Source organism: Ranitomeya variabilis, chromosome 1 (assembly GCF_051348905.1).
Source record: "Ranitomeya variabilis isolate aRanVar5 chromosome 1, aRanVar5.hap1, whole genome shotgun sequence".
In the NCBI taxonomy this organism is placed as follows: Eukaryota; Metazoa; Chordata; class Amphibia; order Anura; family Dendrobatidae; genus Ranitomeya; species Ranitomeya variabilis.
In genome coordinates, this window is record NC_135232.1 from 332,386,774 (window position 1) to 332,399,545 (window position 12,772).

A 12,772-nucleotide genomic window follows, 5' to 3' on the forward strand; every position below is an offset into this window, starting at 1 on the left:
AATTTGATTTATCTTGAGACTGCCAGACGCCTGAATCCTAGACAGGCGCGCTGGTCTTTATTTTTTTCTCGCTTTAATTTTGTGGTGTCATACCTACCGGGTTCTAAGAATGTTAAGGCAGATGCCCTTTCTAGGAGTTTTGACCCGGACTCTCCTGGTAATTCTGAACCCACAGGTATCCTTAGGGAGGGAGTAATTTTGTCGGCCGTTTCTCCTGATCTGCGGCGGTCCTTGCAAGAGTTTCAGGCGGATAGACCGGATCGTTGTCCGCCTGATAGACTGTTTGTTCCGGATGATTGGACCAGCAGAGTCATCTCTGAGGTACATTCTTCTGCATTGGCAGGTCATCCCGGAATTTTTGGTACCAGGGATTTGGTGGCAAGATCCTTCTGGTGGCCTTCCCTGTCACGAGATGTGCGAGTCTTTGTGCAGTCATGTGACGTTTGTGCTCGGGCCAAGTCTTGTAGTTCTCGGGCTAGCGGACTGCTGTTGCCCTTGCCTATTCCTAAGAGGCCTTGGACACACATCTCGATGGATTTTATTTCAGATCTGCCTGTTTCCCAGAAGATGTCTGTCATCTGGGTGGTCTGTGACCGTTTCTCTAAAATGGTCCATTTGGTTCCTCTGCCCAAGTTGCCTTCTTCTTCTGAGTTGGTTCCTCTGTTTTTTCAGAATGTTGTCCGATTGCACGGTATTCCTGAGAATATTGTTTCTGACAGAGGTACCCAATTTGTGTCTAGATTTTGGCGGGCATTCTGTGCTAGGATGGGCATAGATTTGTCTTTTTCATCTGCTTTTCACCCTCAGACTAATGGCCAGACCGAGCGGACTAATCAGACCCTTGAGACATATCTGAGGTGTTTTGTCTCTGCTGACCAGGATGATTGGGTTGCTTTTTTGCCATTGGCAGAGTTCGCCCTCAATAATCGGGCCTGTTCTTCCACCTTGGTGTCCCCGTTTTTCTGTAATTCGGGGTTTCACCCTCGATTTTCCTCCGGTCAGGTGGAATCCTCGGATTGTCCTGGAGTGGATGCGGTGGTGGAGAGATTGCATCACATCTGGGGGCAGGTTATGGACAATTTGAAGTTGTCCCAGGAGAAGACTCAGCGTTTTGCCAACCGTCATCGTCGTGTTGGTTCTCGGCTTTGTGTTGGAGATTTGGTGTGGTTGTCTTCTCGTTTTGTCCCTATGAGGGTCTCTTCTCCTAAGTTTAAACCTCGGTTCATCGGCCCTTATAGAATATTGGAGATTCTTAATCCTGTTTCTTTCCGTTTGGACCTCCCTGCGGCCTTTTCCATTCATAACGTTTTTCATCGGTCGTTATTGCGCAGGTATGAGGTACCTGTTGTACCTTCAGTTGAGCCTCCTGCTCCGGTGTTGGTTGAGGGTGAGTTGGAGTACGTTGTGGAGAAAATTTTGGACTCTCGTGTTTCCAGACGGAAACTCCAGTATCTGGTCAAATGGAAGGGTTACGGCCAGGAGGATAATTCTTGGGTCAATGCATCTGATGTTCATGCTTCTGATCTTGTTCGTGCCTTCCATAGGGCTCATCCTGGTCGCCCTGGTGGATCTGGTGAGGGTTCGGTGCCCCCTCCTTGAGGGGGGGGTACTGTTGTGAATTTGGATTCTGGGCTCCCCCGGTGGCCGCTTGTGGAATTGGACTTGTCATCCTCTTTCCTGTTTCACCTGGTTCCATCAGTAGTGGGTGTCGCTATTTAAGCTCATTTCTCTGGTGGTTTCTTGCCGGTCAACAATGTTATCTGATGCCTCTCAGTGCTTGTTCCTGCTTCTAGACAACTTCTAGATAAGTTGGACTTTTGTCCATGTTTTGTTTTGCCTATTTGTTCCAGTTCACAGCTGAAGTTTTGTTACTGTGTCTGGAAAGCTCTCGTTGATCAGGGATTGCTACTCTGGCGTTATGAGTTAATGCCAGAGTTTAAGGTAATCTCTGGATGGTGTTTTGTTAGTGTTTTTCTGCTGACCATGAAAGTATACTATCTGTCTTCTGCTATCTAGTAAGCGGACCTCAAATTTGCTAAGACTATTTTCCTGCTGCGTTTGTTGTTTCATCTGAACTCACCGTCATTATATGTGGGGGGCTACTGTCTTCTTTGGAATATTTCTCTAGAGGTGAGCCAGGTCTTATATTTCCCTCTGCTAGCTATTTAGGTCTTAGGCCAGAGCTGGGCATCTAGCGATAAATAGGAAATGCTACCTGGCTATTTCTAGTTGCGCGGCAGGCTTAGTTCATGGTCAGTATAGTTCCATCTTCCGAGAGCTTGTCCCTCTATAGGCTTGCTATGATCTCTGCCTGCAGAGATCATGACAGATGCCGTTACAAAATAGTACTTAGATCAACAGGCGGTGTAGCTTGCTTCATGGGTGGGGTACGCTGCTGAGTAGCACCAAATTCTACTAGGCCCAAAAGGATTTCCTGGGCTAGATGCCGTTAAAAAACTAGTACTTAGATCAACAGGCGGTGTAGCTTGCTTCAGGGGTGGGGTACTGTGCTGATTAGCACAAAATGCTATTAGGTACAAAACGATTTCCTGGGCTAGATGCAGTTAAAAATTAGTAATTAGATCAACAGGCGGTGTAGCTTGCTTCATGGGTGGGGTACGCTGCTCAGTAGCACCAAATTCTACTAGGCCCAAAAGGATTTCCTGGGCCAGATGCCGTTAAAAAATAGTACTTAGGTAAACAGGCGGTGTAGCTTGCTTCATGGGTGGGGTACGCTGCTGAGTAGCACCAAATTCTACTAGGCCCAAAAGGATTTCCTGGGCCAGATGCCGTTGAAAAATAGTAGTTAGGTAAACAGGCGGTGTAGCTTGCTTTATGGGTGGGGTACTGTGCTGATTAGCACAAAATGCTATTAGGTACAAAATGATTTCCTGGGCTAGATGCAGTTAAAAATTAGTAATTAGATCAACAGGCGGTGTAGCTTGCTTCATGGGTGGGGTACGCTGCTGAGTAGCACTAAATTCTACTAGGCCCAAAAGGATTTCCTGGGCTAGATGCCGTTATAAAATAGTAGTTAGGTAAACAGGCGGTGTAGCTTGCTTTATGGGTGGGGTACGCTGCTGAGTAGCACCAAATTCTACTAGGCCCAAAAGGATTTCCTGGGCCAGATGCCGTTAAAAATAGTACTTAGGTAAACAGGCGGTGGGTGGCTGGACTACTCTGCTGGCTAGCAGACACTGAAGCTTTGGAACAGACCTCTGAATCCCAGGCCATAGTATGAGTAAACAACTCTGCAAATGACCCCACCCACCTGGAATTGACGATGGCAACGTCATGTAAAACTCAGCAAGGGGACTAAATAAAAGAGTCTCCATTTTTTCATAAAAATTGGGCCACAGACACTACTTAAGTGGCATCAATTTCGCCAGAGTTTTTTTAAAAAGGTTGGTGAGGTGATTTTCAAAAATCATCAAGCTTTTAGTCTCCCCAAGATGACACAGGGGTAGAAAAGTCCTTGCGGATCCAGGATTTGTTCATCTTGATGAACGTTAGTCTGTCTACATTGTCACTGGACAGCCGCATGCACTTATCTGTCAACACACCACCAGCAGCGCTGAACACACGTTCAGAGAGAACGCTGGCTGCGGGGCACGACAAGATCTCCAAGGTGTGAGTGGTGAGCTCAGGCCATTTTTCAAGATTGGAAGCCCAAAATGAGCAAGGGTCCAGTTCCACAGTCATGGCATCGATGTTAACTTGGAGATACTCTTGTACCATCCTCTCTAGGCGTTGGCTGTGCGTCAGACTTCTTGTCTCCTGTGGCCTTGCAAAGGATGGTCTAAAAAAATCTTCAAACGATTGGAAAAAATTGCTGTTACCATCAGATACGATGTTACTGTTACGGTTAGAGTGATGACTCGATAGTCCCACAGTTGGCAAGTTAGAACTCAGAGATTGACTACGTGCACCACTGGTGTTTTGTGGAAAAGCAGATGTTAGATTCTGTAACAGTCTCTGCTGATACTCCTGCATGCGTGAATCCCTTTCTATGGCAGGAATTATTTTGCCAAATTTGCTTTTGTACCAGGGATCTAAGAGTGTGGCAACCCAGTAGTCGGCATTACTTCGGATTCTGACAATCCGAGGGTCATGTTGCAGGTAGTGCAGCAAGAAGGCACTCATGTGTCTTGCGCATCCAGGAGGACCAAGTCCTTGTTGTCTTGGTGGTGGCGAGGTGAGAATCATGCTTCCTTCGTCTGCCCTCTCCCCCCAACCTCGCACAACAGAAATTTGATCAAGGTCTCCCTCATCTGATGAGTCTTCCATGCCCAGCGCCAGTTCGTCCTCCACTTCTTCCTCGCCTCCTGCACCTTCCTCAACAGTTTGGCTGCTACCATGCGCCCTCGGTAATCCCTCTCCCCCAGCCTCCAATGCCAGCCGCCTTGGTGCTGCCAACCTTCTTGACCTTGGAGATATGATCCCTTCCGCATACGACTCCTCCTGTTCCTCCTCCTCCTCTTGTTCCACCACCTGACTCCAGACACTGTGTAAGGTGTGCTCCAGCATGTAAATCACCGGAATGGTCATGCTGATAATGGCATCATCAGCACTAAACATCTTCGTTGCTATTTCAAAACTGTGCAGAAGGGTGCATAGGTCCCTGATCTGAGACCACTCCTGCAGCGTGATTTGCCCCACCTCTTGATATCGTTGGCCCAGGCTATACGTCATAACGTATTGCACCAGGGCTCATCGGTGCTGCCACAGTCGCTGCAACATGTGCAGAGTTGAATTCCACTGTGTGGGCACATCGCATTTCAGCCGTTGAACTGGCAGGCCCAACGACTTCTGTAGAGATGCAAGTCGCCGAGCTGCGGGATGCGAACGGCAGAAGTGAGCACACAGCGACCGTGCCCTCTGCAGAAGCCCATCTAGTCCGGGATAGTGGGATAAAAATTGCTGGACAAGCAGGTTCAAAACGTGAGCCATACAAGGCACGTGTGTGACATTGCCCCAGCGAAGGGCCGCACCCAGGTTTGCACCATTGTCGCACACAGCCTTCCCTGGCTGCAGGTTGAGTAGAGACAACCATTGATGGAACTCTGTCTCCAGAGCTGACAACAACTCCTCAGCTGTGTGACTCACATTTCCCAGACATTTCAATGTAAACACTGCCTGATGCCATTGAGCCCTGGTGACAGCATAGTGAGGAAGTGTGCAGGATTCCTTCTGCGCAGTTACAACGCGGGTGGCATTACCAGACAGGCTTTGGGTGCAGGTGGAGGACCGAGAGGAGGTTGAGGAGGCAGAAGCAGTGGAGGAACTTCTAGATGCAGAGGATCGACGAGCAACTCATGGGGATGGCAAGACTTGGACAGCAGCCCCTTCTCCTGATGTCGCCGGTTACCCAGTGCCCAGTCACCGACATGTAACGCCCCTGTCCATGTCTACTCGTCCAAGTGTCTGTGGTGAAATGCACCCTGTCACACACAGAGTTTCTCAAGGAAGCGGTGATATTGTGTGCGACATGCTGGTGTAGCGCAGGCACAGCTTTCTTTGAGAAGTAGTGACGACTGGGCATCTGGTACTGGGGCACTGCGACGGACATAAGGTCTCGAATATCCTCTGTGTCCACCAGGCGGAAAGGCAGCATTTCTTTAGCCAACAGCTTGCAGATGGAGAAATTCAACCTCTTAGCTTTGTCATGGCTAGGAGGAAATGGTCTTTTACTTGTCCACATCTGAGGGCTGGCTGCCGTGCTTAGACGGAGTTGAGTAGGGTGTCCCCGGCAAACTGCTGGTCTGTGAGGAAGGTGCAGGCGGAGATGTTATGTTGCCTTGATCAAAATGTGGTGTCGATGTAGGAGAGCGCTCAACACCAGCAGGTGTTTCCACTTGCAAATGTCCTGACGACCTGCCAATCACACTGGCTGTTGCGGGTAAAGAGGTGGAAGGTCTGCATCCAAAACCAAGTGCGACTGCTGTCCCACACAGTCACAGAGGATGAAGAGGACGCGGATGCACTTGATGGGGCAGACGGTGGTTCACCTGGCCCACTAGGCCGCATTGTAGCACAGTGAGCTTCCCACTGCAACTTATGCCTCATATCCATGTGACGGTTCATGCATGAAGTACTCAAGCTAGTGATTTTTTGGCCTCTACTGAGATTTTTTGACAAATCTTACAGACAACATGAAGTCATCCTTTGCGATGTCAAAAAATGCCCAGGCTATGCAAGGCTTAGAGCCCGTGCGACCTGAAGAGCCACCACGACTTCTGGTCTGAGGCACAGTTGGGGTTGAGGATGCAGTTGATGACGTGCTTCCAGTACTCCGTCTCTGTCCAGGAAGGCGCACCGTTACCTCGTTGTCAGACTCGTCACTAGCATCCTCCTCCACCTCCTCTGCTGACCTCATGGACTGGCGGACTGGGGGTTGACAGTAAGTGGGGTCTACAACCTCGTCAACATCATCCTGTGTGTTCTCACACCCGTCATCCTCAGAGCCAACCTCTTCCTGCCCCGACCGAAAAGTCAAGTTTTCGTTCCAATCAGGTATCTCAGTCTCATCATCATCTTCCTCATTGTCTCCACCAACAGAAGTTACAGTTTGGGAACGAGGGTCTACATTATGCTCAGAACCTTCTTCATCTGGGCCTGGATCCGACTCACAAAGATTCTGGGCATCAGTGCAGATCATTTCCTCTTCTGGATTCACAGAAGCTCTGGAGCAGACCTCTGATTCCCAGGCTATAGTATGCGTATGCAGCGCCCCAGAGTCCTGGTCGTTGCAGTACTGACGCTCCGCCACTAAGGGGAGTGATGGTACGTCTGATGGCACTAAAGGAGTTCACCTGACCAGGTATCACAGTCACACATTACACTTCACACTCTGGCCACCAGGGGGAGCAAAGGGTTCTATTTATTAGGCCACTCCTCACACTCTGGTAAAACTGGGGGTTGGATAGGAAGTTAGAGAGAAGCTGACTGGGTTTTGCCCAGGTAACACCTAGTGAGAGGAGAGGTTGCTTGGGAAGATTCAGGGGGGTCCCTGTCAGGGGTGGGATCCTGGCAGAGGCCTAGCGAAAAGGACAGATCGTTACGGAGCCGTGCCTGCACTTCATTGCGGCGGCATCTTAAGAAAGGACACAAAGCGAAGTATATTGTGGAGAAGTGAGAAACGAGATCACAGCACAAAGGCGATAGAACCAGTAGGAGTCGTGCCCCGAGATCGGCAACATCCTACTGAGGCGTGTAGCCAGTGGCCGGAACGCCGAGGAAGTATTAGGCTCTACGCATTACTTCAAACCAACGGCAGGGCAGTTAATTTTAGGTTGGCTGCCTCACCTAAATCACCTAATGAAGACAACGGAGGCAATTGTGGGAGAGGGACGTCTCTAGGGTCCCTATAAAATAACTCCAGGCCTACCCCGTCATACGGGTGCGTCCTATCCAAATCATCTGGGGGACGGAGAGAAAGAACAGAAACATACACGACAGTTGTGAGGACTATCCCGTGGTGCTCAGCAGGGAAGTACTACAACACCCAGGCGCTAGTAGGTAGGCACTGATTTCCACCTGCAAAGGGAACTCTGGATGTGCCTTCGGACCGGCCGGTCTCAGCCAGCCCTGTTAACAGAGCTCTGGATTGCGGATGCCGAAGCCTTCAGTAAAGAGGTAAAGAGACTGCAACCCTGTGTCCTCGTTATTTACTGCGACCTCCACCACCACCTACACCTTTTATTGGGCGCCCCTTAGCAGGACCACGGACCGGGTCGGGCCACCGTGACATCCTCAGAACCGATAGACCCGGTACCGAGTACCCCGCTGTCCTGCGTCTGGGGGCCGCTCCAACTTGGCGTCACGAACAGTGTTATGGATCCCAATGGCTAGGGGATCGCACTGGACAAGCAAAAAATAACTCAAATAACGGACGAGCTCTAGGGTGATGGAACCTGGGCTGACCGCTGCCCTACTCCTGACAAACACAACTAGAAATAGCCAGGGAGCGTGCCTACGTTGATTCTAGACGCCTCGCGCTAGCCTAAGAGCTAACTAGCACTGACCTAACTTGCCTCCAGAGAAATAAACCCCAAAGGTATAGTTGCCCCCCACATGTATTGACGGTGAAAATGAGAGGAAGGCACGCACATAGATATGAAAATAGAGTTAGCAAAACGAGGCCCGCTATAACTAGAAAGCAGAAGGATACAAAAGGGGTCTGAGCGGTCAGCAAAAAACCCTAATCAAAAACCATCCTGAGATTACAAGCACCCATGTGCCAACTCATGGCACATGGGGAGCACCTCAGCCCACTAGAGCTTCCAACTAGCATAGAGTAATATTTAGCAAGCTGGACAAAAAACAAAACAACTGAAAAGCATAACTTAGCTTATCCTGAGAGATCTGGAAGCAGGTAGTCAGAACCAAACTGAGCACATCTGAGTACATTGATAGCCGGCAAGGGAATGACAGGAAAGCCAGGTTAAATAGGAAACACCCAGCCTCAGATGGACAGGTGGAAACCAGAGACCGCAACCCACCAAAGTCACCCAGTACCAGTTGTAACCACCAGAGGGAGCCCAAAAACAGAATCCACAACAGAACAGGATCTACTTAAGCCTGGAGAATCAGGTCATGTGTGCCTTGGAACTGTGACTGAATTGTGCTTGAACCGTGATTTATTGCAAAGACTGTGTATTGCTATTGCCGCTAAAAGTTCCCGCTAAAACCGCCGCCATTACAGCGCAATGTGGAGTGCAGGAGAAGAAGAAGGGCGTGGATTTGTGGGCGTGAACAAGCTGAAGAGCGCGAAAAACAATGGCCGCCCAGTCTAAATACCTCTGTACCGTGAGGACGTGTCCGTCAGCAGCCGAGATCCGCCTCCTGATTCTCAATGGAGGGCGGAGACAAAGAAAGCGAAACCGCCCACGAAGGAGAGAGCGGGAAAAAGACCAGGAAGTGCGCCACGTGGAGAATGCCATGGCTGATAGCTCAGAACCAGAGTGTGGGGTGGAAGCGGAGGACTCCCCCAGCTACTCGGAAGAGCAGAACGGTCAAATCTCCACAGTCGGCACTGACCTCCTGCAGATCAAGATGGAGGAATTAATCGAGCAGCTCCTTCAACTGCGGGTGGAGGCCAAGGCCTTGTACCAGGAGGCGCCGGCGGAGGACCCCCGACGTCGATTCCTGTGTTGCTGCCGGAGCTCCTGCCGATGCCCCCACCGCCACCGCCACCGGCGGAGCCAGCCGCGATGGAGAAAGCCGCACCAGCTTGTGAGTCTGCCGACCCTGCCCCGCCAGCAGAGGACCTGCTGATAGGTCCCGTCGCGGCACCCCCTCTCCCTGGGACCTATAGACTCCAGCACCTTACCCCCTGGGACCAGGCCACGGGTATGGAGCACCTCTTAAAGGCCCCGATCTCGCCAATCACCTTGCCAGGTGAGGTCTATGCGGAGCGCACAGTGTGCCGCTGGGTGAACCCAGGATCCGACTTCATGGGGTTCCCCGGGGTGAAGACGCAGGAAGGGGAGATGGTGGAGGCCCTTAGCTAGGCGGAATACCAGGCCCAGCTAGACCAATGATGGGAGAAGGAGGAGAATGATTACCAGGCCCGGCGGCAGGCCCATCACCAGCGGGACTTGGCGGTGAAGAACCGGGCCCGCAAGGACCGCACCACCCACCAGGCCCCGCGCAGGCAGGGCATCATCATCGCCTTTAAACTCCATGGGGGCTGGGGCTTCATTAAGGAGCCAGGCCTGTACTCTGAAGTTTTTGTGAATCAGAGGGATGTAGAGTCCCACCTTAGAGAGGGCCACCCAGATCGGGATCTCTCCCCGGGGGATGAAGTCACGTACACCCGGCACTTTGGGGAAAAGGGGTGGTTCGCCCTGAACGTCCACAAGAGTTGAAGCTCCGTGACACCCCCGACTAAGGTGCCGGTGAAATTGTCCCCCATGGCGAAGGTGCCCCCCTGTGGTCAGGCTACGGTTACCACAAGGACCACCGTTGCTACCCCGACGTGCACCATCGTCAAGACCACGACCTGCACTATTGCCACCACCGCCACTGTGGTGGCTAGAGAACTGACTGCGGTGATGGCTAGTGCCCAGGCCATCCCAGGATCTAAAACTGTGGGTACCCAGACCCCTGTCTGGAGTGAGGGAGCTCCTGGAACAACACCCGGTAGCTGCAGATATTCGGGCGGATGGCCTCGCCCATTGCTATCTGTGGAGCTGCAGCCGCCTGAACAGGAGTAAACCTTAGAACCGGAACCACTGTAAATAGTTAACTGTTTTTCCTGCTGTTTTGCTGCTAAAGGTACCGTCACACTCAGTGACGCTGCAGCGATATAGACAACGAGCCGATCGCTGGAGCGTCGGTGTTTTGGTCGCTGTAGAGACATCAAACACAGCAGCTCCAGAACGATGCAGGAGCGATCCAGTGACGTAATGGTGACTCACTTATCGTTCTCGCTGGTTGTTAGCTCCATGTAAAACATTGCTGACATCGTTGCTTTTGATGTCAAACATGACGATACACGCCGACCTGACGACGAAATAAGGTTCTGGACTTCTAGCTCCGACCAGCGATATCACAGCGGGATCCAGATCGCTGCTGCGTGTCAAACACAACGAGATCTGTCATGATCTCCATGGCCAGAGAACTAGCATAAGCCTCTATAGGAACAAGCTCTTGGAAGATGTAACTGTACTGACCATGAACTAAACCTACCGCCTCATCTAGAAGTAGCCAGGTAGCATGTCCTACTTTTTATCCCTATATGCCCAGCGCCGGCCGGAGAACTAAATCATGCTAGCAGAGGGAAATATAAGACCTGACTCACCTCTAGAGAAATGCTAAAAAAGGAGACAGAGGCCCCCCACATATATTGGCGGTGATATGAGATGAAACAACAAACGCAGCAGGAAAATAGTTTTAGCAAATTTGAGGTCCGCTTTCTAGATAGCAGAAGACAGAAAGCATACTTTCATGGTCAGTAGAAAACCCTAACAAAACACATCCAGAAATTACTTTAGGACTCTGGCATTAACTCATAATACCAGAGTGGCAATTCCTGATCAACAAGAGCTTTCCAGACACAGTAACGAAACTGCAGCTGTGAACTGGAACCAAAATACAAAAACAAAACATGGACGAATGTCCAACTTATCTAGTAGATGTCTGGGAGCAGGAACAAGCACAGAGAGGCTTCTGATAACATTGTTGACCGGCAAGCATCTAACAGAGAAGCCAGGTTATATAGCGACACCCAGATCTAATCAGAACAGGTGAACAGGGAAGATGATGTCACAAGTTCAATTCCACCAGTAGCCACCGGGGGAGCCCAGAATCCAAATTCACAACAGTACCCCCCCCTCAAGGAGGGGGCACCGAACCCTCACCAGAACCACCAGGGCGATCAGGATGGGCCCTATGAAAGGCACGAACCAGATCAGAGGCATGAACATCAGATGCAGTGACCCAAGAATTATCCTCCTGGCCGTATCCCTTCCACTTGACCAGATACTGGAGTCTCCGTCTGGAAACACGGGAGTCTAGGATTTTTTCCACAACGTACTCCAACTCACCCTCAACCAACACCGGAGCAGGAGGCTCAACGGAAGGCACAACCGGTGCCTCATACCTGCGCAATAACGACCGATGAAAAACGTTATGAATAGAAAAGGATGCAGGGAGGTCCAAACGGAAGGAAACAGGGTTAAGAATCTCCAATATTTTATACGGACCGATGAACCGAGGCTTAAACTTAGGAGATGAGACCCTCATAGGGACAAAACGAGAAGACAACCACACCAAATCTCCAACACAAAGCCGAGGACCAACACGACGGTGACGGTTGGCAAAAAGCTGAGTCTTCTCCTGGGACAACTTTAAATTGTCCATCACCTGCCCCCAGATATGATGCAATCTCTCCACCACCGCATCCACTCCAGGACAATCCGAGGATTCCATCTGACCGGAGGAAAATCGAGGGTGGAACCCCGAATTACAGAAAAACGGGGACACCAAAGTGGCAGAGCTGGCCCGATTATTGAGGGCGAACTCCGCCAATGGCAAAAAAGCAACCCAATCATCCTGGTCAGCAGACACAAAACACCTCAGATATGTCTCCAGGGTCTGATTAGTCCGCTCGGTCTGGCCATTAGTCTGAGGGTGAAAAGCAGACGAAAAAGACAAATCTATGCCCATCCTAGCACAGAATGCCCGCCAAAATCTAGACACAAATTGGGTTCCTCTGTCAGAAACGATATTCTCAGGAATACCATGCAAACGAACAACATTTTGAAAAAACAGGGGCACCAACTCGGAAGAAGAAGGCAATTTGGGCAGGGGAACCAAATGGACCATCTTAGAAAAACGGTCACACACCACCCAGATGACAGACATCTTCTGAGAAACAGGCAGATCTGAAATAAAATCCATCGAGATGTGTGTCCAAGGCCTCTTAGGAATAGGCAAGGGCAACAATAATCCACTAGCCCGAGAACAACAAGGCTTGGCCCGAGCACAAACGTCACAAGACTGCACAAAGCCTCGCACATCTCGTGACAGGGAAGGCCACCAGAAGGATCTTGCCACCAAATCCCTGGTACCAAAAATTCCAGGATGACCTGCCAATGCAGAAGAATGTACCTCAGAGATGACTCTACTGGTCCAATCATCAGGAACAAACAACCTATCAGGCGGACAACGATCCGGTCTATCCGCCTGAAACTCCTGCAAGGCCCGCCGCAGGTCTGGAGAAACGGCTGACAAGATAACTCCCTCCTTAAGAATACCTGTGGGGTCA